General features: G+C 38.5%; 1 protein-coding gene across 12 annotated transcripts in view; it reads left to right on the top strand.

Moving 5' to 3' along the window:
- Positions 1-23,229, top strand: part of PRELID2 (PRELI domain containing 2) — a 764,348-nt gene that overhangs the window by 579,462 nt on the left and 161,657 nt on the right. For 8 of the 12 annotated variants that reach the window (XM_079916212.1, XM_079916216.1, XM_079916209.1 and 5 more), the window contains 2 exons: positions 87-302; positions 17,986-18,078. The exons of 1 other annotated variant lie outside the window; for it this stretch is intronic. The gene's annotated coding sequence lies outside the window, so the exon portion shown is untranslated. The remainder of the gene's footprint in view (positions 1-86; positions 303-17,985; positions 18,079-23,229) is intronic. 3 more of the 12 variants (XM_079916215.1, XM_079916210.1, XM_079916214.1) reach the window with 2 other exon arrangements.

The following is a 23,229-nucleotide window of genomic DNA, read 5'->3' as shown; positions in this document are numbered from 1 at the left end:
GAACCCCAAGGACACTCTGAAGGGAAGAATGGGAAAACGCTGTTTACAAGTTAAATGAGTGGGGACTTTTTTTTTTTTTTTTGCAGTACGCGGGCCTCTCACTGTTGTGGCCTCTCCCGTTGCGGAGCACAGGCTCCGGCCGCGCAGGCTCAGCGGCCATGGCTCACGGGCCCAGCCGCTCCACGGCGTGTGGGATCTTCCCGGACCGGGGCACGAACCCGTGTCCCCTGCATCGGCAGGCGGACTCTCAACCACTGCGCCACCAGGGGAGCCCGAGCGGGGACTTTTGAGTTTTGTGTAAGGTGAGCAGCACTCCAAGGTTTGGGAGGTTGAATGATAAGGTGCATATTGTGTGGCACAAACATATTTATATTGGATCTGACACACTAGATATTCAGATCCTAAAAGATACAAAGATGAGATTACTCTTTGGTTCCACATTACTCATTTATATATACATATTATACATATAATATATATTATAAGTATATAATATCATATATATTCTATTCTATATAATATACAATATTATGTAATATATAATAATGTATTACATATAATGTTGTATAATATATGTAATCTAATGTTTTTAAATAACAATGAAGCCTTTATTGCTTCTCACCACTGAACAAAGTTTACCCAACACTTAGTAAGTGCCGGATACCATGCTGCTGCTGGAACACAAGAGTGACCTATGCAGTCTGGTGGGAGTCACATTCAGGAAAGACATTATCATTGTGCTCTGTGGCAAGTACCAGGGTTGGGGCAGCACAGAGAAGGTGCCCTTAGCCCAGAGTTGTCCAGGGCTCGTTCTGCTCTGCTCACCATTCATGCAGGTGAGTCAGCCAGGCAGGGTGTGGCTTCTGAGTCAGGGGGATCTGAGCTTCATTCCCCCCTGGCTTTTACCATTGTGCAGCCTCAAATGAGTTATTTAACCTCTGTTAACCTCAATTCCTGCAATTGTAAAATGGAGAAATAACCATTATCCTTCAGAGTTGCTCTAAGGACTATTTCTGATTCATTGATTCAACAAATATTTATTAAATACCCACAGTACGCCAACCTTATATTATCTTGTTCATGAAAGTTTTATCATCGCATCTTGAAAACATGAAATACACCATACTGCCAAATATGAACATTTACTATTGCAGAAAGTATTTCATGACTGTGACACAGCCGTTCATGAACCAACAAGATGAATCAGTAATTCTTTGTAAACAAGTGAAAGTAAGAAATTGAGCTGACATTTTTTAGGAGTTAGGAATTTGGTAACTTACCATTATCGTCAGAGAGGACAGGAAATTAACATCAGGGATAGCATTTTACACAGTGAATCTTGTTGGCCATTGTGATTTTAGAGAGTACCGATATTTGAATGATTCTCCTCTAGACCCTTTCAGTCATTCAGAGACACTTGCTCTCCATCATAGTCTTTCTCAAATCAAAGATGAATGCTTTTCTATGTCTGTGAGTCTGTTTCTGGTTTTGTATATAGATTCGTTTGTATTATTTTTAAATTCCTCATGTAGGTGATATCATATAATATTTGTCTTTCTCTGCCTGACTTACTTCACTTTGTATGATAATCTCTAGGTCCATCCATGTTGCTGCAAATGGCAATATTTCACTCTTTTTTATGGCTGAGTAATATTCCAGTGTGTGTATATGTGTGTGTGTACACACACCACATCTTCTTCTTCATCTATTCATCCGTCAATGGACATTTAGATTGTTTCCATGTCTTGGCTATTGTAAATAGTGCTGCTATGAACGTTGGGGTGTATGCATCTTTTTGAAGTACAGTTTTCATCTTTTCTGGATATATGCCCAGGAGTGGGATTGCTGGATCATATGATAGCTCTATTTTTAGTTTTTTAAGGAACCTCCATACTGTTTTCCATAGTGGCTGCACCAATTTACATTCCCACCAACAGTGTAGGAGGGTTCAGTTACCAAAGGAGAAAGGAAGGAGGGGAGAGATAAATTAGGAGTATGGAATTAACAGATACAAACTACTATACATAAAAATAGATAAGCAGCAAGGATTTACTGTATAACGCAGGGAACTATATTCAATATCTTGTAATAATCTATAAGGGAAAATAATCTGAAAAATATATATAACTGAATTGCTTTGCTGTACACCTGAAATTAACAAAATATTGTAAATCAACTATATTTCAATTTAAAAAATATGAACACTTTGACCATGTGGAACATCTACAAAGACCACAAACCAGGCTGAAAAGAGAAATTTTAAACTGCTACAAAGAGAGAGAGGCAACTTAGGTGAAACATTTTAATGGAATGGTATGCGTGAAAGATGTTAACCTCCAAGACCACAGCAGTACTTTTAACCAAAGCACATTTGCCACAGTGTGCTTCCATCAATTTCTTTAAAGTTTGTTTAAAGGAAAATTGTATCATGATCAAAAATGTTGTTGGAAAGTAAAAGAGGAACTAATCAATAAATGCTTGCTGAATTGATCATTGAGAAACAGTTCTGCTTTTTACCTTTATCCTGCATTCAAGTGACATCCTCGTGTGCTCAGTAGGTTTTTATCTCCTGTCGTTCTTCCTAATGATAAAAGTTGAATAATTACAGTGTGCCAGGAACTGCTAGAGGTACTTTATGTGTATTCATTCATTTAACTTGACTTACGAGGTACGTACCGTGATGAGTCACAATGTGTAGCTGAGGAAACTTGGACAGAGTGTTAAAGTGACTTCCTGAAAGTCACAATGTTGGGACTTGGTAGAGCCAAGATTTAACCCACATAGTACTCTGGCCTGGAGCTCTAGTTCTTTACCATTGCACTAAACAGTCTCTAAGAATTGTGAGACGGTGTCTCCTCATTTACCTCTAACACACCAATAGAACATGTGCCACTCTGCACACCATGTCACCATATCAATCACACTTTCGTTTTTCCCCAAACGGTCTATTGTCCACTTACAGCTCCAGACTCATTGCACACTGCTCTCTATTTTCCTGTCTTAGTCCTACTGATTTCACTCAGTCCCTCTCACACGTGGCAGTCTCTCCTGCCTGCCCTCAGGAAACATGTTGTTTCCTCATTCTTGGATCACCCATGTCCCCTTCTTTTTCTGGCTCATACGTACATCCTCTTCTGGAATTGATGTAAAGCTCCTTTCCTCCGGCTACCCTTCCCTGACTCTCTTCTTTGCAGCATGTTGCACAGGTATGATTAATTACTAAATTATTTATTTGCCTATTATCCCATATTAGATGCCTGTCTCCCCCGTTAGGCCCCGAAGTCCACGAGGACAAGGCCATGTCTTCCTGTATTCCAGTGACTTGAATAGCACCCTGCACAGAGCAAGTGATTGGTTAGTATTTGGGGGCTTGTGAGCTAAATGGCGGCCCCCCCAAGTAGTGCGAATTCATATGTTGAAGTCTTATACCCCTGTAACTCAGAATTGACTGTTTTGGAAATAGTGCCTTTAAAGAGGTAACTAAGGTAGAATGAGGTCATATGGGTGTGATCCTATAGAATTGATGTCCTTGTGAGAAGAGGAGATTAGGTCACACAAAAAAAACACAGATGGAGGGGCAAATATTTGAGCACACAGCAAGAAGGCAGTCATCTGTAAGCCAAGGAGAGAGGCCTCTGAAGAAAAGAAATCTGTTGATATCTTGATTTCGGACTTCTAGCCTGAAGAACTATTGGAAAATAAATTTCTTTTGTTTAAGCCAACCCATCTGTGGTATTTTGTTTTGGAAGCCCCAGGAGCTAATACATTGGGTAATTGACACTCTCTGTGTCAAACTGGTCCTCAACTCTGATTTCCATTGTTTTCCATGTGTCAAGCTAAGGCTTCCTCTTTATTACATCCTACCTACCAGGCTCTGTCTTCTTCTCCTCTCTTCTTCACTCAAAGTAATTGATAGACTAGAATATATATGCAAATGCTTTTCATTGTCTTTACCAGTGTTATTTATTACTTCCCACAGCCTGATTAAAATGATGTAAGCTTTCGTGCCAAGGTACCCACTTTTTAACCTCTAAGTCTGTGCCTATCTCAAACAGTCATATAATCCTTTCGAATACTTGGCCTGAAAGCTGTTGATGAGCAAATGAGAGAACTTCTTCCAGCTGCCATGGGGTCTATAAATTCAAGTGAGCTCATTATTTTCTTTTCTGATGCATAATGTCACTCTAGAAAATTATCATTTAATCAGCAATAATGACTCTCATATTTCTGCAGCACTGCTTGTTAATCTCTCTACCTAGTATAAAGAGAGAAAGAGTCTTTAGCAATGCAAATACAATTTCAGCTTAGAACCAGAGCTATGGAGAAGAATGTGATCTTACCCCATACTTCTATTTATACGTATAAACTTTGATGTCCACAGAAGCAAACAATGATCAAACTTTATCTGATGTACTAAGAAAGATTTTCCCTGAAGGGTGGTCGAAAATAGGGAGTGATTCATCTGAATTTGATAATCATAAAATACTCAAGTGCTTGCATTCCTTGGTCTATTTCAAGTGTTACACATTTATCAAAAGCCTGTGGCTTCACATATTGAAAGCCCTTACCCCTCCGTCCCCATTGTGTGCCATGACCTCTCTTGCTCACCATGCTCTATCACTCTTAGTCTTCTTCTAGCCCTTGAACATCAAGCCCCTTCCAACCTCAGTGCATTTGTACATGCTGTTACTTCTGCATGTAACAGCTTTTCCATGGTCTTTTTCCTGATAATTTCAGATTTTAGGGCTTGTTTCGCTGCCACCTTCTGGAGGAAGCCCTCCCTGAATTCTGCAGGACACAATGGGTTCCATGATAGTTCCCAAAACATGCATGGTATTTCTCTTGAGTACTGCTCACAATGAGATTAAATACTAATGCTCACAACCAATAACCTATTAGCTCTTCCCTTAATATTTGGAAGGGCAAAAACATAGGCCATTTCTTTTAGACTATCAATCACATACATGTATCCAGGATGGCTTATTAGCCACACCCAGTCCTCCTGTCTGGAACCTTCGCTCCATCTGTGTTCCCTGGAGTACCTTGGCTCCACATCCCAACACCACCATCCACAGGGTTCCTTTCGACCTGTGGTTCAGATAGCTGGCCATTTGGTTGCATCAGACTTTCTTCAGAATTTGAGGTCAGTGGTAGAGGGGGGAGGACTAGAGGATTGGGAAGGAATCCCCCAATCTTCCTAGAAGAGGGAGATGCAGAAAAGCATTTGCTTCCAGCCCAGTCAGGAAGGAACATCAGAAGGAATGTCTGAAAGAAAAAGGAATATTTTCTTAGTAATATTGGCCTCTTCTTATAGTGTAACTCCATAAAAAATAATTCGAGTGTCCTTGCTAATGTTTCTTCAGTTCTCTCCTCACCAGAGTGACTTTGTAAAATACAGTTATGGACCCAAACTTTAAAATGCTTCAGTGGCTCCCCTTGCCCTTGAGGATAATGTGGAGTCATGTCCACACGTTCAGCGTGGAGGAAACAAGTTCCTCTGGGATGTGGTTTCAGTCCACCTCTCTGGCAGCCCCTACTGCTGCGCTCTTTTTGCCCACGCACTTTGTGCCCATGTAGCACTGACATTCTCAGAACTTTCCAGAAGGAGCTGACCCCCCCAGCCCAGTCCTATCTGTCTTATCCCCTCCTCTCCACCTGGCCAACTCTTTTTCACACTTCAGAACCATATTTAGACACTTTTCCTCTGTGAGATCTTCACAGATCCTTATCTCATAAAGAGTAAGAAAATTTTATAGAAAATTAAAATATATGTACATATTGTTATAAAAATTTAACATTTTCTTAGAAGAATTATTTGTCTACCTACCTGCCTGCCTGCTTCCCTCCCTACCTATCTAAAAAATTATAGAGTACTTACAATTTCTTAGTTACTAGCTCAAACACATTATATATAATTTAATCCTCTCAACAACCCTTTTGACAGATGGGAAACTAAGGCCCCCAAACTTAAGCAACATATCTAAATTCCCACCATTTCACAGGGGCAAAATGGGAATTTAAACTGAAGTAATCTGTTTCCAGAGCCCATGCTATTTACCACCACCCAATTTATCAATGCAGTGCTGTATGTTGTATAAACAGCTATTAACTGTTTATGCATGTATCATACCATATAACAGTAATTTATTATTTGTTTGATTGTGTTCCTTAAATGACCGCAAGACCAAACAGTATTTCTGCTTAAATTTTTGTAGTGTTGGCACTGTCCTTACCATAGAGTAATATTTGCTGAACTTATCTTTGGTGCAGGTAGTACAAATCTTAGAGGCTGGCTTCGTTGCCTGATCAAGTCGCTTGACTTTTGTCTTATCTTCCAGCTAAGGATTGAAATGTTAATCTTCTCAGTATAATCAAATTTAATTATTGCAGTCACGTTTCTGTGCCCAGAGGTGAAGATTGTGTGTTCTCAATAAGTCAAAGTAATAAATGAACATACTACAGTTACAAGGTAGGTCATTTGATGGTTCTAGAAAGAGAAAATGCCCCCATCTTATCATTCCAGATTCCAGGACCTCCACACTAAATGGGTGGGGAATCCACAGGGGAAAGAGCCAGCAGAGAAACTTCATGTGATCAGGAAAGTAATTCACAGGAAGTTTATTGGATAGGCACTAGACCCTGCTGCTTGTACATTAAGAGTCTCTCAAATTAACTAATAAGATACTTCAGATATTCTCAAAATTGGTGAAATTTGATGATATTAAATTTAGTGAGATGTTTAGAAATTAGTATCCCTAAGTCTTGGGGATGGATTGGGTGTTGGTGAATGAGACAAATGGCCAGGTTTCTGGCTTTGTCTGGTTGGAAGGAGGTGCCAATAATCAAGAAGGGACACACCAGAGGAAGAACAAATCATATGCATTCCCCCAAACCAGGAGCGGGCCAAAATTATGGAAGAAAAATGTAATGGTTCTCCTGCTTTTTTTTTTAACATCTTTATTGGCGTATAATTGCTTTACAATGGTGTCTTAGTTTCTGCTTTATAACAAAGTGAGACAGCTATGCATATACATATATCTCCATATCTCCTCCCTGTTGTGTCTCCCTCCCACCCTCCCTATCCCACCCCTCTAGGTGGTCACAAAGCACCAAGCTGATCTCCCTGTGCTATGCGGCTCCTTCCCACTAGCTATCTATTTTACATTTGGCAGTGTATATATGTCCATGCCACTCTCTCACTTTGTCTCATCTTCCCCTTCCCCGTGTCCTCAAGTCCATTCTCTAGTCTTTATTCCCGTCCTGCCCCTAGGTTCTTCATGACCTTTATTTTATTTTATTTTATTTTTAGATTCCATATATATGTGTTAGCATACAGTATTTGTTTTTCTCTTTCTGACTTGCTTCACTCTGTATGACAGACTCTAGGTCCATCCACCTCACTACAAATAACTCAATTTTGTTTCTTTTTATGGCTGAGTAATATCCCATTGTATATATGTGCCACATCTTCTTTATCCATTCATCTGTCGATGGACACTTAGGTTGCTTCCATGTCCTGGCTATTGTAAATAGAGCAGCAGTGAACATTGGGGTACATGACTCTTTTTGAATTATGGTTTTCTCAGGGTATATGCCCAGTAGTGGGATTGCTGGGTTGTATGGTAGTTCTATTTTTAGTTTTTTAAGGAACCTCCATACTGTTCTCCATAGTGGGTTCTCCTGCTTTTAATGCATGTCTCATTTGGGAATGATAGAAATCCAACTGGAACTAATTTAGGCATAAAGTAGGACTGTGTTGACTTTGATAACCAAGTTTTAATAAGGGGAGATGTAGATTTGTCCTTGGGACAGTTCTGAAAGCGGGTACTCACAATCATAATTTTATTTATTTATATTTGTTTAACTATAGCTGATTTACAATATTTTGTTTCGGGTGTATGGCTTCAGATTCTTTTCCATTTTAGGTTATTACAAGATGTTGAATATAGTTCCATGTGCTATACCGTAAATCCTTGTTGTTTATCTATTTTATATATAGTGATGTGTATCTGTTAATCCCATACTCCTAATTTATCCCTCCTCCCCTTTCCTCTTCGGTAATCATTAAGTTTGTTTTCTGTGTCTGTGAGTCTGTTTCTGTTTTGTAAATAAGTTGATTTGTATTACTCTTTTAGATTCTACAGTAAGTGATATATAATATTTGTCTTTCTCTGTGTGACCTACTTCACCTAGTATAATAATCTCTAGGTCCATCCATGTTGCTGCAAATGGCATGATTTCATTCTTTTTTATGGCTGAGTAATATCCCATTGTGTATATGTGCCACATCTTCTTTATCCATTCATCTGTTGATGAACATTTAGGTTGTTTCCATGTCTTGGCTATTGTGAACAGTACTGCTATGAACATTGGTGACAATCAAGGTTTTAGATATACTTTACATATAGTGACATGTAAGGATACTAGTTGTACAGCTCTATATAATACACATGCCTATCAAGAAATAGAACATTACTGTCATCCCAGAAAATTCTTCAATATCCCTGTTTTTTTTTAACAACCATAATTTTATTTCCAACAAAAGTATCCATCAAATATTAATAATCATGACATTTCAGGTAAGCAAAACTGAACAAGTTTATTGCAAGTAGATCTGCCTGTTCTCTGGCTGAAGTGAGAGACATTAGAAAGTATAAATGCATATGTAGAATAAAGAAGACTGGTTAAATTAAATACATAGGTAAACATTACATGGACCTATATATAGCCACAGTCTTGTGATTTTTGAGTTTTCAACTCATTTTATTTCTTACAAGATTTAAAAGACAAATGCATGTAGTAATAATTACAAATACATGTAAATGGGAAACAAACTATAAATACATAATTAGGCACAATTACAACATAGCCGTTCACATTAGATTGTTATGAATTTAAGATGCTAATGGATAACCACTAAGAAAACAACTAAAAATCATCCAGGAAAAAGAGGAAAAAATAAAGTCATACAAATACAATTAAAAATAGTAAAAGAAAGCATTGGTGGAGTATCCCTCTTTTGACAACACCTGCCTCTAAAAAACATTTTATAAGAAAAGTATTCATATCAGCTTTAATCATAGTAGCTAAAAACTCCTATTCTGATTTCAACAACCAGGTGTTTGTTTTGCTTATTCTAGAACTTCACATAAATCAGGTTCTATGGTATGCACTCTTTTATGACTGACTTCTTTCACTCAGCAGGCTTTTGAGATTCATCCACATTGTTGTGCTTATAAAAATGCTTTCTTTTTGAGTCTTTAGTATTATTCCATTGTATGAATATGGTACAATTTATTTATTCATTTTCTTATTGATAGAAACTTGCGTGTTACCAGTTTTAGCAATTACAATTAAAGCTGTTACTCTTTTTTTTTTTGGCTGTGCCACAGGGGATCTTAGTTCTCCAACCAGGGATTGAACCTTGGCCATGGCAGTGAAAGCACTGAGTCCTAACCACTGGACCACCAGGGAATTCCCCCAAAGCTGCTTTTCTTGTAAAATATTTTTTAGGGGCTCATGTTGTCAGTCCTCTTGGATAAATACTTAGGAATTCAGTTGTAATTCACAGTATAAGATATATGTTTACTTTTTAAAAAGACTGCTGAAGAATTTTTAAAGAGGTCATATCATCTTACCAACTCCTACCAATAGTGCATGAGATTTGTGGTATCTTGTCCACAATTAGCGATACCAGTCTTGTAAATTTAAGGTAGGCCAGGCTAAGCCCTGATGTTTGTTGGTTAGGTGTATTAAATGCATTTTCAACTTGCAACATTTTCAACCTACGATGGGTTTTTGGGGAAGTAACCCCATTGTAAGTCAAGGAAGATCTGGACATTTCAGCTTTGATAATTGTAATCCAAAAGAGTAGTGGTTTCTCTGGAAAGAACACGAAATCTGACACTACATTACCTTTTGAAACTGCCGTTCCATTTTATAAAGGCAAAACAATTGAAAAATTCTAGATCTATAAAGAAAATACAGGTTCTGGATTTTCAATTAAATATTTTACAGCATGATGGTATGCACACTGTAATTGGCCATGCATTGAAGAGAGAGAGAACAGTAGAGAAACACATGGAAATGGTGCTGAGAAAGAAAGGCGTTCCCAATTCTAATCACCTTGCTATTCATTGAGGCCAGGGCCTAATTTTAAATTATACTTCCTTTCTGGAAGAATTATAAGGTTCCTTTAAGCATTCCAAAACAAGGAACTGAACTTCATAGTGGAAAGTAGGCCCAAGAACCTGTCTTCTCTGCTGGCTGAAATTTTAGTATTTTTCCTTTAAAATAATGTTGAAGGAAGGTGAACCTTTAAACCTACAGGTTTGCAGCTTAACACTGTAATTTATTTCTCTTGGCAACAGTTGCAATGTTCCTAGATTTATATAGAGAAGAAAAAATACAATTCCTCTCTCTGAAATGGACAAAACTCTAGAAAGAAAAAATAAATTGAGCATTTTTACCTTCACCATTAAGAGGAAAATAGACTTTAGGAATGTAACATTCTATCGCCCAATCCTCTGAGGGTTTTGGAAGGTAATTACAGAGGAACATTTATATATTCACCATATTTAAAATTAAGTGTAAGGCTCAGATAGCCCAAATACTACTGAATTTAAAGAATCTTATCAACTAATAGTAACAGATGGACGGATGGAAAGGTTTAGAATTTAAGGAAGTGTGAGAGAGATGAGACCAAAGTACTTATTGACTAACAGGAACTTGTGAGTTGGGAAGGGGGCCTGTTAAAATTTAATCAGCCTCATTTCTTTTGGGCTTGGTGCAAAAGCCAAAACAGGAGAATTCTAAATTTCTCTCTTCTTCAGCAAATCACTAATTAATTTGTGGCTTTGTAATTTGTTAAAAATGAGGCTCATATTCTATTTTATATGAAATGCGGGGACGCTTATTAGTATGCAGGAAATATGCTGACAGCAATAGGAGATAAAGCCTCCTAAATCTGAACAAACGTCAGCATAATGTTTATTGAGCTTATATAACTGAAATACGTGATGGCCTAAAATAATTGGTTGGCACTGAAAGTTTTCTTTGTGGTCTCTGAGACTTTTCCTTCTTAAATTTAGTTGTTGGCATCTCATTATTGCTCCAAAGGTTTTGGCTCCCTCAGGTTTAAGATGAGGAGAGAATGCTAGAGAGCTGATCAGCTTCTCGGATTTCACAGAAAACAGCCAAGGATAAACTTAGAGCAGGGATATTCCTGACTCCCCGGTTCTCTTCCCCTGTTAACACAGAACTGTCTTCTCATTATATTCAAATGTATTAAACATTTTTTATAATTACAATTTTAAGGGTGTTTTTAATTATAAAAGAAAACATACTTATTGTACAAACTTGGAAAATACATCTAAGCAAAGAGAACAACATAACCATCTTGGTCTCTCTCTTCTATTTTACCAACAGCCTCCGTTTATCCCACTTGCTCTTCCCCCCACACACATACAAGAGGTTGAAAGGAAGAATGGAAGTACAAGGAATTTCACTTTTTCATTTACTATTATAAACTGAATACTTCCCTATGTCATCAAGATTTTGTCGAAGTGTCATCATCCATGGCTATTTAATATTTTACTGTAATTTACAAAACTATTTCTCTACTGTTGAGTACAGTTAAATACTTCACGAGGCATATCAATCATGATTTTCTTCCTGGACTCCTGTGACTCTTCCAAATGTTGGCGTTACTCCACCTCTTCTTTTTCACACTTCTCTTTCATTAATTTTATCCATTTCCATATTTTCCTCAGGCCCTTTCTATATGCTACTGACCCCCTATATGCTCGGACCTCTCTGCTGAGTCTGAAGCCCTATATCCCTTTGTCTCTTGTATATCTTTGCCTAGGTTTCCACAAGTAACACAAAGCCAAAAAAGTTTTCAAATTTGATCCCTGTGCAATGCTCTCAATGTAACACTTTTCACCTGGTTTGGCAAATCAGAACTTTGGAAATTGTCAGAAATTCCTCTCTCTCATTGAGTTTGCACCTGTGATGAATAATCTGCCTTGGACCAGGTGCCTGCCTTGGATCAAATGGTGCTCAATGGGGCTGGCAAGGCTTTAGCAGCAGCAGTGCCCAGGGCAGTTTTGCACAGAAGTGATTGTGAGCAGGGCACAGATCCTGATCAGCATGTCTAATTCAGTTTGTTAAAATATTTGTTTGGATTAAAGACAGTTAAGAATTGCCTTTTTGGGGCTTCCCTGGTGATGCAGTGGTTGAGAGTCCGCCTGCCAATGCAGGGGACACGGGTTCGTGCCCCGGTCCGGGAGGGTCCCACATGCCGCGGAGCGGCTGGGCTCGTGAGCCATGGCCGCTGAGCCTGCGCGTCCGGAGCCTGTGCTCCGCAATGGGAGAGGCCCCAGCGGTGAGAGGCTTGCATACCGAAAAAAAAAAAAGAAGAAGAATTGCCTTTTTGTACTTGAATCCAAGCTATCATCCTAAATAAGGACCATCTGGGGAGAGTAGTGAATTTCAGGCTTTTGCCAAAGTAAGCGCAGGCAGGGTTTATAAAGGTTGAAACTTAAAACATTAGTTAAAAAATGCTATTAGCCACAGGGAAAAACAAAGAAAATATTTCCAGACTAGTTCTTCCATTTTACTAATAATTAGCCGCACAAGCCCCATCTACTAACTCTTGATGGTTTCCAGTATCCCCATTCAAGTTCAAGGTCTTTTCAAACCAGCCTCCTTTGTTACTAGCCACAATGCCTAGTATTCTGCCCAGATGCTCCTTGGTTTTGCTGATTGACAAAACTTGTCCCAGTGTACATTTTCAGATAGAATATTTTCCTTTCTTAGATATGATTCTAAAATGTCATGGCCACTGTTGTCCTCAGTGATAGAGACATGACAAAAGAAGGGAATAAAAAAATATTTCTTTGTATAAAGTTAAGAACAACTGTGGTAATGACGGATATATTAAATATTATACATCTCATGTATAATATCACTATATTGTATCACTATACATATGTAGTTCACAAATATTTCTTGAATACAGTATTGACAAAGAAGACTCAGAGAGACATATTGTATTCTCTATTCTGCAAGTGAAGACACATTGTGGTTCATATGAGAAAGTGATATAAAAATAGTGGAGAGGGGTTGACTGTCATAGTGAAGAGTTTGGGCTTTCTTTTGTAGACAATAGGTAGCTCCTAGGAAGTTTTAGTGGTTGGAGGTGCCATGATGAAAGCTTTCTGAAAGATGAATCTGGAGTAGAATGCAGGATGGCTGTGTCAGGAGATGTATCAGTGCCAGTCAGACCTTCCTGACCTTTCCTCTAATTGCAGCACCTGTTTTGGGGACCAGCTTTGTGCAGGGCAAATAATGGAGTGTTGTTACCAAATCAAACTTGGGTCCATTCTCCCTTGTGCAGTAAAGCCAATCTACTGACACCAGGTTGTGGTGAAGGAAAACGCAGTATTTATTGTAAAGGCGCCAGTAAAAGGAGGATGGCTGGCTTGTGCTCAAAAACCATGAACTCCCCGAAGTGTTTCAGCAGAGCATTTAAAAACTTTTTTTTATTTTACATTGGAGTTTAGTTGGTTTACAATATTGTGTTAGTTTCAGGTGTACAGCAAAGTGATTCAGTTATACATATACATATATCTATTTTTCAGATTCTTTTCCCATTTATGTTATTACAGAATATTGACTCGAGTTCCTGTGCTATACAGTAGGTCCTTGTTGATTATCTATTTTATATATAGTAGTGTGTGTACGTTAATCCCAAACTCCTAATTTATTACCCACCCGCCAACCTTTCCCCTTTGGTAACCATAAGCTTGTTTTCTAAGTCTGTGGGTCTGTTTCTGTTTTGTAAATAAGTTCATTTATATCATTCTTTTTAGATTCCACATCTAAGTGATATCATATGATATTTGTCTTTCTCTGTCTGACTTACTTCACTTAGTATGATAATCTCTAGGCCCATTCATGTTGCTGCAAATAGCATTATTTCATTCTTTTTTATGGCTGAGTAATGTCCATTGTATATATGTACCACATCTTCTTTAGCCATTCATCTGTTGATGGACATTTAGGTTGCTTCCACATCTTGGCTATTGTAAATAGTTAGCAAAGCACTTTTAAAGGCCAGGTGAGGGAGGAGGGTTGCAGGGTATGTGATCAGCTTGTGCACAATTCTCTGATTCATTCATGGTGAGGTAACAGGGCAGTTAACGTTAGCAATCCTTAGGCGCCAGTAGGTCTGGGGGCTCATGATCATCAAATAGTTAATTTCTTCCATTTGGTGGAGGGTTTTATCATCTGTAAAACAACTCAGGAAATGTGCATCAGATACTATTATCTAGGTACTTCAGAGGAGCTACAGCAGAAGATATGGGGGAGAGATCTGTCCCTGGAAGGCCCCATAGGGTCCTGCTGGATTATATTGTCTGGGGTACTTACCCTGTAACTCTTGCATTGCCCAGGGGCTGCTCAGCTGCGGTTACTGGCAGACCTGGCTGGCACTTAAAACTAGGCATACGTGTGCAACCCAGAATTTGGGGAAGTCCAAAGCGCCCCATGAAGCAGCCTTTGACTAATGTGGGACAGAAGCCCACCAACAAATGCTTTTTCTTTTCTTCTCTCAGGCAAAGGGTGCATAGAGGCATGTCATAAGATTTCTCAGCTGTCTGATGGGATCAAGAAGTCAGTTGTCTCCCAGAGTAAAGGCATATCTCATAATGTAGGCTTGTGTTGGCTCTCTTGGTCCCTGTCTCTCATGCTTCTCCCTTAAATAAACTACTCATGCACCAGCTTCCATTGCAGAGTATGCTCTGGAAAAGCCTGTGTTAAGGAGGGAGGGCGTATGATTGCCTTTCCCCAGAGCGGCCTTCTCAATCTAGATCAGAATACCCTTTAAAACATCACACTTTTTTCTGGAGTCATTACTGTATTACAAAAATGTATTTGTGGGGCTTCCCTGGTGGCGCAGTGGTTGAGAGTCCGCCTGCTGATGCAGGGGACGCGGGTTCGTGCCCCGGTTCGGGAGGATCCCACGTGCCGCGGAGCGGCTAGGCCCGTGGGCCATGGCTGCTGACCCTGCGTGTCCGGAGCCTGTGCTCCGTAACGGGAGAGGCCACAACAGTGAGAGGCCCGCATACTGCAAAAAATAATAATAATAAAAAAAAAAGCCACATACTGTATTTCACTTTTGTCGGGGGTGAGAAAGATCTAACTTTTTTTTCTTTTCAGGATTCTCTGATTTTCTCATTATGGGGTGATTGAAAAATACATTTGACATTAATTAGGATAAAACAGAATTTTCTTAATCCTCTTACCAGGTTTACAATTTTCTAATCTAATTGCTTCATCCCAATTTTGTACATTTCAAGTAAAATACTCCATCCCCAGTTCAAGGTTCCCATCACTGCCGATGATTTGCCCTGTGTCCCAAATTAAGCCAAGGGGTGGTTCTCTGACCTCCCTTGTAACTGTTTCCAGAGGCTTCTTTGAAGATTAGCTGAGGCCAGCATAATTTTAAAAAATGGAAATGCACCACTGTGCTTTTTACGTTGATATACGCAGCCCCACAAAAAGAGAAATCATCAGCCACCTTTGACAGGTGAAGCAAATGAGGCTCAGAGAGATTAAGGGTGCCGCTCAAGTTGACACAGCTGGTAAGTGGTCTCATTCCGCACCCGGTGCTGTTAACTTACATTTAAGAGCTGAATCTGCTGAATTCCAGTTTCTTCTGAGCAAGCAGTGGGGTTTTTCTTGCCCTGTGCTATCACCGTTAATCCTTCAGGGCAGCTGAGAAGTACCTTACTCAAGGCCTTAGACCTTGCCTTCATTCTTTTTTCTTACTGTTCAGTTAGTTAACTGAACAGGCACCCTAAGGAATGGAAAGCGGACGGCTTCAGGCTTCACAGTAGCAGGGCTAGCAGAGAAACTACCCCCAAGACCTCAGAGCAAGCCCAGGGTAATGCTTTTTCATATTAATTTTCTCTCTCTCTCTCTCTCTCTCTCTCTCTGTCTCCCTCTCCCTCTCCCTCTCCCTCTCCCTCTCCCTCTCCCTCTCCCTCTCCCTCTCCCTCTCCCTCTCCCTCTCCCTCTCCCTCTCCCTCTCCCTCCCCCTCTCCCCCTCTCCCCCTCTCCCCCTCTCCCCCTCTCCCTTTCTCTGTCCATCTGGCTGCTTGTGTGGTTCCTTTAATTTGGGTGGAAGTGAGGGTAACAAGAACAACACCTTCACTTAACTTTCTTTTTGCTGAAATGCATGTTTTTTTACAATTGACCTCAGAGGATTTATAGGAGTTTTTACTATTGGGCACGGCAACAATTTAAACTGTAGCTTCTCAGCATTGAATCTAAATCTGTGGAAATAAATCATGGTGGAAAGGTCATTATTTCTTAATTACAGTACGTATTAGTATCTAGCTTTCAGAATTCCCCAGTGGGTTAGGGAACATTTTGGTTTAGAGGAAACTTTCCACTTAACCATTCTTCCAGAGCGACATCAATGAAGTATCATTATCATTAGTTTAAAATGAAAATGGGACAAAAAGAAAAACGTGCAGGGATGAAGAGACATGCTTTGAATACTTTGGAGATGAGCCAGAGGAGAGACATCAATTGTTTTTTAAACAATTCTCTTCTCACATATCTGGAGCGAGTCCTAAGGAACACTGATTAACTAGTGTTGATTTTATTTCAGGTAGCACTGTGGGTAGGCGAATTTGTTTTTCATCCAAAGAAAAATTAGGGTAAAGTTACTTCTGATTTGAGTTGGACTCAAAAAGTTATAATTAGATATTAAATTTTATATATTTGAATAACATTCAGTGTATTATCTAAAGCCATTTGATACATCTCTTGCTATATAGAAACTTAAAATACTACAGGTTGAGATTAGGGAATAATGTAAATGAAGACTCCCTTTAGCAGCTATTTAAGTCCCTGTGTGTGTGAGCTGTAGGCTGGATCAAGTCCTCCACCATTTTTCTAGTCATGGGGAATGTGGTCTCATCACAGCCTTTCCTTCAGTTCATTGCCCAAAGCTGTGTTACCGCAAGTCCTTGTCTCTTCAATTCAGGTCACCATGCCAACCTTTCACTCACTTTGCAAATGTTTAGGGAGCACCTGCCACCTGCCAGGCACTGTGCTCAATGCTGGGAATAGAGTAGTGGACAAGGCAAAAATAGTCCCTTTTCTGATAAAACTGTCAGTTTAGAGGGGATAAGAGGAGTGAGTAAACAAATTAGAGGTGAAAGAAATGTTACCAAAAAGTTGGGAGTAAAAGAAAGTAGCTATAACAGGGAGAACCAGCAAACAGGACCTACATGACTCTAGGGAAATGCATGATCTACTTTTCAAAACCCTAGGAAAATGAAGCCTTTATGAAATAATAACAATGCTAATGATAGGAGTAACAACAGTTAGTATTTGTTTAGTGTTTACTCTCTGCAAGACTTTTAAAATGACTCTATAAACCTTAAATGCATACTTTAAATGAAAGAAAGCAATCTAAAAATGCTACATACTGTATGACTCCAACTATGTGACAAGTCTGAAAAGGTAAAACTATGGAGACAGTAGATCAGTGGTCGCCAGGGGTTGGGGGCAGGGGATGAAGAGGTGTAGTACAGATTTTTAGGGAGTGAAACAATTCTGAATGGTACTGTCATGGTGGGGGCATGTCGTTCATTTGTCCAAATTCATAGAATAGATAACAAAGAGTGAACCCTAGTATAAACTATGGACTTCAGTTAGTAATCACGTATCACCATTGCTTCATCTATTGTAACAAATACAATAGATTTGTAACGAATACATCTTGTACCACAGAATACAAGATGTTAATAAGGGAAATTGGGGGGGCAGTGAGGTGGTATATTGAACTGTACTTTCTGCTTAGTTTTTTTGTAAACCTACAACTATTGGAAAAAAGGATTTTGATTAAAACAAAACAACCAAAAAAGTCTCTACGAGGAAGACACTAAAATTAGCATGGTTTTTCAGGTGAGGAAACAAAGGCTCAGAGACTGGCCTGCTCCTCCACAACCAGTGAGGAGCTGAGCTAGGACTGGAATCCATGTCTAAATCCTTGTTCAGGTAAGACCAGAAACACCTCCCTGTTTCCTCACTCCCATTTCTAACCTGCACTCAACCCCACTCTCTTCCCTTAGCTGTTAACAGCCTCATTATTCCTCTGGGCACATGGAATTAGAACCCCAGAAGTACGTTTGTCTCCTTTTTTTCTCTCTTACAACCCTACAACTGCAATCATTCATCTAATGGATCCTTCTTCCACTGTGTTTCTTGGCCACATAGTTCCTTTCCCCTTTTCTAGCCATCTATCACTGCTTCGGTCTACATAGTCATTAATTCTTCTCTATTTCTATTGCCTCTTAGTGATTTCACTTGCTTCTGAGCTCATGGATTCTCTTTCCTCTCCCTTCATTTCCCCATACTAAGTCCAGACTGATTGTTCTAACAGTGATTCAGCACAATGTCAGGTTCTTGACACCCAATAAGTAGTAAATACTTCTTTGAGGATGATGATGATGTTGATGATGATAATATTGAAGCAGATGATGTAACCAATCATCATCCTTCTTTAAGCTTAGCTGCCAAAACATCAAAGCAAAATTTCGGTGTCAATCTAAACAACTCTGCTAGACTTTATTATTTGGGTACTTGTGCTCACCTTTTTTTTTTTTTTTTCTGATTTGGGAGAGAAAGATTTAGGTAGCATCCCCATTCCTTTTTTTTTTTTTTTTGCGGTACGCGGGCCTCTCACTGTTGTGGCCTCTCCCGTTGCGGAGCACAGGCTGCGGACGCGCAGGCTCAGCGGCCATGGCTCACTGGCCCAGCCGCTCCGCGGCATGCGGGATCCTCCCGGAGCGGGTCACAAACCCGCACCCCCTGCATCGGCAGGCAGACTCTCAACCACTGCGCAACCAGGGAAGCCCCCCATTCCTTTTTAAAATCTCCTTAACCCTGCTCACACCTCCGTAAGTAGTCATTTTATTAAAGTCTCTTTATTTGAGTCATCTGGGATGAATTGTTTTCTGCTGGTGTGCTTACTAATAAAGAGGTATTTATGTATATTTGCCAAACTGATTTAGAACTGAAAGTCATTTCTTCTTTTTTTCCTTGTTTTGTTGTATTTGTTCAATTTAGCATAAACATTTTATAACAACAGCAAAACAGGTTGAAATGCCTTTCAGTTCTTACCCTGAATTCCTACTTTACGTTTTGTTTAGAATATTCTTATTACATTTTCAAGAAAGTTTAATTTTCTTTTAAATGCATGATTATTTACAACTTTGTTGTATTTGTATGATTTTATAAAGAGGTCCCTTAGCTTCTCTTCTTTTTCTAAAGAATTATGTTTCAGATGGAATAATGAAAATAGATAGGCAATAGGATTTAAATATATAAATATTTGTTATATAGCTGTTTCTCAGGAACAGATGTGGAGGTTAAATTACACCACAAAAAGATCCAAAGCACTTGCTGAATCACTTTATTAGCCTAAAGTTTTGTTTTACTTACTCTTTCCTGAAACCAGTATACTGTTAGAGTGGGGCTTGGTAAACCTTTCGTATTTCAGGTATTTTCACTGGAATTATTAGAATAGGTTTTAATCTACTGCTTATTAAATGATTCAATTGTTCTTTTCTATGATTTAAGCTGGGCTAATTCAAATCCATCCTATTGCTCACATTTTCCTCTCATGGGCGCACCTATAACTGTTACCTTGATTAACTTGATCATAGCTGTCACTTTAACCATTTCTAGAAAATTCATATGTGAAAATTTAAGCATGCACATCACTCAGTGGATGATTACCTGTGTGGCCTTATAACACTGTCCATATAACCTTGGACAAACCCCTTGACTTTTCTGAATTTCAGTGTCCTGTCTGGGGGGTGGGGCTGATGATACCTTCCTTTATACAAAACACACTACAGAGCATGATGCAAATAAGGGGATAGCTGTTTAATTCTATATTTAGAAATATACATTTGATAGTGTTATTTAATATCTTATGGTCCCTCGAGTATCAAAATACTCTGAAAAATACCTCAGTTAGTCTCAGCTGGAAGCTCTAACCTTAGAAAAAAATTATATGGTTTATATTTGAATAAATTTGTGTCTCAGTGCTCATAAAATGGTATATATATATATATATATATATATATATATATATATATATTCATTCTGTATCATTCTTGGTATCCTTTTTCCTTTCCTTTCCTTTTTCTATTTTTGCAAAACAAATAGTGCCCTAAACTGAGCATTTTTCTTTCATGTCTATGGTCCTCAAGAGGAAAACTTGGTAAATATATTCCTGTTTGGTGCAACTTTGCTTTAGACATTTCATAACCATTATAGGGAACTTTCTCCTGTTGCTGTTGGATTTTGTTTTTAATGCAGTAGCCTTTCTTTTGAATATTTCTCCTTTTCCTGAAGAATGTTTCCTCCTGGATTTTCTCAGCTAGTACTTTGGTATTTATGGTCTAAGTGTATATAAATGTAAGATGTAATGTAAATAAATGTAAGAAAACAATGTTCACTGGTAAAGCTAAGAGGGGACATGAGGAATCTGTGTTTTTAAGTTGAATAAATCCATTTGGCTGTATTAAGATTAACCTCTTTAGCCTGGAGCCAAAATGAGAACTATAAGAAAGAAATGAGGTTAAAAAAAACAAAAACAAAAACATTTCAGGTAGACGAATGACCCTTGGAATCATATATTATCAAGTTATCAATTATCTGCAGCAAATTTTCAGTTCTGAACTCCTTTCATCTATCCACTCTTCATATCTTGAGATCAAAATTCTTTCTTCTTTAAAACAGATAGTATGTGATAAGAGAATAATAACAGGCAACTCCACTAGTTCAGAAAGGCTAACTGCTATAACAGAAGCAACTAAACATTTCAAGTGTAACACAGTACACATTTATTTCTCACTGATGTACTGATAGTTCAGTGTGGTTGGTGGAGGTGGGGCTCTTGTTCCATTCATTCATTCATTCGTAGATCCAGGCTCTTTCCATCCTATGGTTCCACCTGCTCTAGGTCCTCGAGATTGTCCCTCTTTAGCTGGCTGACAGCGTAACGGATGAGGATGTCTTGAAGGTATTAATGAGTCAGGCCAGTAAATGACACACATCAATTCATCTTACATTCTAGTCTCATAGACATACATAACTGCAAGGGGGGCTGAAAAATTAATTTAGTAGTTTTCCCAGGAAAAAGAAGAGAATGTGCAGCATTTATTGAAAATCTACATGTGTAAGGTACTCTTCTGAATCCATTTGATGGATCAATACAATTAATCTTCAGAACAACCCTAAGAGAGATACTTTAATTGTCCCATTTTCCAGATGAGGAAAAAAGCACAAAGAAGTATTTAAATTGGTTGAGGCATAGAGCTAGTCGATGGCTGAATCAGGATATGGGATCAAGTAATCTGGCTTGAGAACTCACTTCTTAACTATTATACATTCTGCTTATATTCATAGACAGGGTTTACACAATCATGTTCCTGTTTACTAACTAGAGAAAATAAATGAATATTAAAAATTTCTTTATCATACAGGCTTGAACAATGATACTACCCAGGATTGGTACAGTGTCTATATAAGGTGGGTCCAGAGAGAAATTTAGGCCTAAGCATCAGGAGGCTTTAAAATGGTCTTTCCCTTTGGCCCAGCAATTCTATTAGTTTTCTAAGGAAACTCTCAAATGAATGCAAGAAGTTTAAGTATAAAGACCTTTGTCACAATGTTGTTTAAAATAACAAAAATTTGGAAAAACCTAGCTGTCTGATATCAAGTATAGGTTAAATGAATTTTGAGATATAGATGTTGGATCTGTAACCACTAAAGATGAGAATATACATGCATACTTATGATATGAAATATGCTTACTTATTATTTATATGCATATGTTACAAAATAATATATACATCAGGAAAATATCTTTATTTTTGAAAGTGTATATTTGCATAGAAAAATCTTGAAAAAAACATGAAACGAAATGTTAATATTGATTAACTCTAGGTGGTAGAATTTTTTTATTTTTAAAATGTTGCTTATTTTTATTTTCTAATATGTCTATAAAAAGATATTTTACTTGTAAGCAATAAGGCAGAAAGTTTAAATTGAAAAGAAGACAAATTTGCTCAACAAAGAGGGTGATGGAGAGATGTACACTTATAAATTCCACAAAAACTTCAGGCCATTCCAAAGGACAGTCAATTATATTTGTTTACATGCATTCAATTATAATATTTTAATCCATCTCATTACATGTAAATGCTTACTCTGTGCCCTCCACTTTGGCAGGACCCAGTGTATGGTAATAAGAAAGACACAGGCTGTGCTCTCAAAGAGTTTGTTGAGCAGGGTAGAAAAAAAGTTTAAGATGTCCCTAATTCTGAGAGAATAGCATTTATAGGTGCTGGGGGCCACAGTTCTATGTGACACAATTTTGTACAAATTGTGGATGCTTTCAATCACATTCCGTTGTCATTATCAACTTTAAATCACCCAATGTCAGAAAAATTAGATTCTAGGTTTGCCAGTTCCTTGGATTCTTTTACCTCCAATGCCTGTGAAAAATCTAAAGAAACTTCTAGAAGGATCTATTCAGCAGATCAAAGGGCCATTTGGGTAGGATAGAATCTTATAAAATTTCTTAAGGACTATTATGGGTTAAAATTTTCTGAAATATCTCCAGAGGTAACATACTTAGAAGCTCTGAATTAAAAAAAACACACAGTTCTAATTTTCATGGCTCATATTTCGTATTTGAGCTTCTGGAGAGCAAGGCAGCAATTTGATTTAATTCAACGCACATTTATTGTAATTGCATTATAATATTTATTATAATTGCGTTATAGCATTTACCGTCACTTCAGGAGAAAGCTCAGTAATTAGAGACCTCAGCAGTCAGTCATTTTTGCCTTCCCTCAAAGTGTGGGCCTCTGCCCACCCAGAACACTGTGGGCCTCTGCCCACCCAGAACACTGCACCGTAATTGTCTGTTTATCCCATGAGACTGTGTGTAGCCTGGAGGCCAGAGACTATGTTCCCCCGTCACCCAGTGTGGTTCCTGGAATATGGTAGGCACTCAATAATTACCTTCTGGGAAAATCTACTCCTCATTCTTTTGTTCCGTTTTAACATTTAATTGCTCATTCGTATTTCTTTCAAAGGACTAGTTAGAGAGGGACAAGTTCTTTGTCA

Source organism: Stenella coeruleoalba, assembly GCF_951394435.1.
Source record: "Stenella coeruleoalba genome assembly, chromosome: 3".
NCBI lineage: Eukaryota > Metazoa > Chordata > Mammalia > Artiodactyla > Delphinidae > Stenella > Stenella coeruleoalba.
Note: the sequence above shows the minus strand (reverse complement) of the source record. Positions and strands in the feature narration are given on the sequence as shown.